Source organism: Phyllostomus discolor, chromosome 5, assembly GCF_004126475.2.
Source record: "Phyllostomus discolor isolate MPI-MPIP mPhyDis1 chromosome 5, mPhyDis1.pri.v3, whole genome shotgun sequence".
NCBI classification, from domain to species: Eukaryota; Metazoa; Chordata; class Mammalia; order Chiroptera; family Phyllostomidae; genus Phyllostomus; species Phyllostomus discolor.
In genome coordinates this window covers 129,041,950-129,045,554 of record NC_040907.2, presented here as the reverse complement: position 1 = coordinate 129,045,554, position 3,605 = coordinate 129,041,950, and the positions used below count along the sequence as shown (strand labels likewise).

The window sequence follows — 3,605 nt, the reverse complement described above, 5'->3', positions numbered from 1 at the left end:
CAGTTTTATTTGTCAATATTATGTCAATATAGTTACAGTAATTTACATAAAAATGTATTTAAATATATTAAGATTTTAAAAATAAGATGGAATAGGAATTGAAAATAGGAGAGAACAGAATGATGAGGAAAAGGAGATGAAAGCAATAAGCCAATGGGAAAAACTTTATAGAAATTTAGACTTTCTCAACAGCTGGAAAGTGTGACACATTCTCATTAAAGGAAAAAGCTCTGTATTATATAATAATTATATAGCATTACAAAGAGAGAAAGTCAGTGTTTAATATTCAAAAAGAATTCTTTTACAAAGTTACCAAGGACTCCTCTAGATAGTAGATCCTAGTCATACTTATAACTTCATTAATAAAAACATGATTTACATATACCCTGGCAGGAACACATGCAGGGAACAAAAAGTTTTCCTCAGATTATTTTAAAGCATGTGAAAAATAAAAATGCCATAAAAATAAAATCTACAATGTCTACTGGCGGTATTTCTTTTATCTCTTTATTTTTTTGCCTTTGTCATCATCACTGACAATCTTGCCCATCCCTATACCTACATTTTCTAAAATCAGGAGTTTCTCTTTCAGTCAAGGCTTTGTTGTATGTAGCTGGGAAATGCAAATCGATAAAACAAAGGGGGCAGAAATGGGTGCTAGTCTGGGAGTCTGAAGATTTAGGATCGGAGCAGTCACCATCTAGTTGAGTGACTACTCCAGCCATGTCATCTCTCAGATGCTCAGTTTCTTCATCCAAAAAAATGAGAAGACTGGATTAGATGTTCTGAAAACTCCCTAACGTCTTCATATGAAGTCAATCAGATAAATCCTCTTTTTAAAATTTTCCTCACATTCTCTTTAATACAATTGAAGAGTTAGCTCTTGCAAACAATAGTTCTTTCTTATCTGTAACACTACTTAAATATCTAATTTCCATAGCTTTTGCCAAAGGCTCTGATACACAAATAATTTCAAATAACCACTAGCTTTCAGAGTAGTACAAGTAATCATCTAAGGTCACTGTGTACAATTTATCCTAATACAAAAGTTTTTGTAAAAGTAAAATGTTTTTAATGCTTAGCTGAAATAATTTAATGATTAAAAATCAATGCTTTCTGCAAGGATGAATCTAAATTCAAGTCATAGGTAGGAGATATTTCAATGGTATCTATGTGTGGTATCTGTGAAGAGCAGAACAAAGACAATCCCCACTGGAAGTTTTTATTTATGACAGTCTGACACTATGACTTGGGCAAAATAGACAAAGGTAAATCATCTCAGCACTGCATTGAATGGCTCTAATGGCCAGTTCAGTACTGGGTCATTTATTTAAAGATACCTATTTGTGTGTACAACTAATTAAAATAAAAAGGAAGGTTAACATGGTACTAAGTTATCATGTGGAAAAATGTTTTCATAATTCCGAAGTCACTGACCATATTTCACAATTGCTGGATAAAATAGATAAACATACTTAGTATTTATTTAGAATGCTTCTAATTACAGATGTCTTCATATAAGCAAAAACAATTTTTAAACTAAACTAAGTAGAATAGGGATAAAACATAGGATAAAAACTATTACCATTATTATTCTAAACAAGGCTCAAGTTTTCTTTCCTGAAAGTGTATGTTTAATGGGACTTGTGAATGCTGAACAAAGTACAATCTTCATCAGAGGCAGCATTGCTTCTGTGGCAATCATGACACTGTTCATAATGCCATGCTTCTATCCTCAGGCTACTAATACAATGCAGTCTTTTAGCTGCAATAACCAAACAATGATACAAAATTACAATGCCCTACTTCATTCAAATACTCTGCATCCTGCCAGGAAGACTTCATCTACACTTGGACGCCTGCAGAAACATACTGCCTCAGTTATTCAGCCAGTATATCTGTGCCCGTGACTGAACTGGGACGAAATTGAGAAATAAACAAAATTAATATCCATGCCTTTCTGTCCATTATTGCCACTCCCTTCCTTTCTTTTGTGTCTTCTTTAAATTTTTAAACTGAATAATCTTCAACTACTCCTGGAAAAAAGAGAGCCTTGAATGCTATATGAAGTCCTCAAGCCCTGTACCCCTGTTTCCCAAAGTAGGTGCCAAAGAACAGCAGTCTTGTGAAATACTGCATTTATCCAAAGGAAAAAGAAAAGAAAAATCAAAGAAAGTGTAGAGAAGTTCCAAGAACCAATACTTCTGGGAAATTTGTATACTATATCCCTTACCTTGAAGATTCCTCAAATCAATTAGCACATCAAAGGCTCTTAGGAGTCTAGCAATAAGGGGATATTTTATCTGTATTTAATCCATGCAAATAAAATATTTATTTAACTGTGGAGGCTACTCATATTATTTTTTCAAATGAATGTTAACATATCTGATAACCAGTGGCAAATACAGGCATTTCCTTGCTCTCATATAGAATTTAATTGCTGAAGTCCTAGCCCTTTAGAGATTAGTTAGATGCTGGCTAGTTAACTGAAAAAGTCAATAATAAATCAAGAGGTTAATTTTTATCAGACTCGCATGTTATCTCTGTCCAAGGATGGTTGAGTTTAACAAATGTTTGCAATGCATCAGCCAAAGAACAGAATAAAATGGAAATTTCAGACACTAAATTTGTGAAATTACACCTTGCACATGTTTCTTAGAGGATGTGTAAGTACTAGATTGGTTCTGGGATTTCTGTGGTCAAAAGGCTAATATTCTGAAGCATCAATAGCAAATATTCAGTGAGGGCAATATATGTAAACACATTTAATCAAACCATTTTTCTCACCTAACACAAATGCATTTAGTCATCTACTTTTTGATGCAAAAACAAAGCAAAAACAAAAAACAGCCCTCTGTTAAAGCCAAGAGCTGGCAGTGGAGCCATGGTTGTGTCTTAGCCATTTATTTGACTAATGACCCATGCTGGACAATTGAATTGAAGGGAAGTTTTGAGTTTTAATTTCTACAAAAAGATTTAAGAGCAAGAGTGTTGCCACCATTTGGATGATTTCTTCCTATCTTTAAACATAGTGCATAACCAGCTACTAATGTTCACGGGCACCAAAGGATAAAATGGTGAGGATGAAAAAAGAGAAGGTGAGGGAGCTCAGTAGTCTTCAGATTGAAGTTAGAAACTGTGTCACATGTTTTTCCCAGGACATTTCTGACACATTGTTTCCATGTTAGAATGGTAGCACACAGTAGGTCAGCCCCTCCCCCACCCCACCATGGTGTCTAACATGTCATCTCTGCCTGCTTTTTATTCCCATATGTTCCTGCCCTCATAAATGCTGATCACAGAATTTTTGAAACACGTAACATTTGTAGGCATTTTTCTTCCCCAGCGGAAACCAGCATTGTTGACTGCAATCTTGATACATTCTAATAGAGGACTGAAACTCATGCTACCATAGGTCAAGATAATGGACAGCATTGTCAGGTGGTTGACATCCTTAGTCTAACAAAACAATGCTTTTGAAAGACTAGTATACTTGCTGATGAATGCCTTTTAAGCTTATATCATGTCAATTATTTACAACCTCTTCTCCTTATAAAATATTTACTGGAAAATGTAGTTTCTTGTTTCTGATTCTTTGCCTTAAT

The 3,605-nt window shown here is 34.4% G+C and overlaps 2 protein-coding genes across 3 annotated transcripts in view; one reads left to right on the top strand and one right to left on the bottom strand.

The window, feature by feature from the left end:
• Positions 1 to 3,605, bottom strand: part of CTNNA3 (catenin alpha 3) — a 1,497,017-nt gene that overhangs the window by 934,615 nt on the left and 558,797 nt on the right. The gene's annotated exons all lie outside the window — the stretch shown is intronic.
• Positions 1 to 3,605, top strand: part of LRRTM3 (leucine rich repeat transmembrane neuronal 3) — a 170,702-nt gene that overhangs the window by 76,836 nt on the left and 90,261 nt on the right. The window lies entirely within an intron of this gene.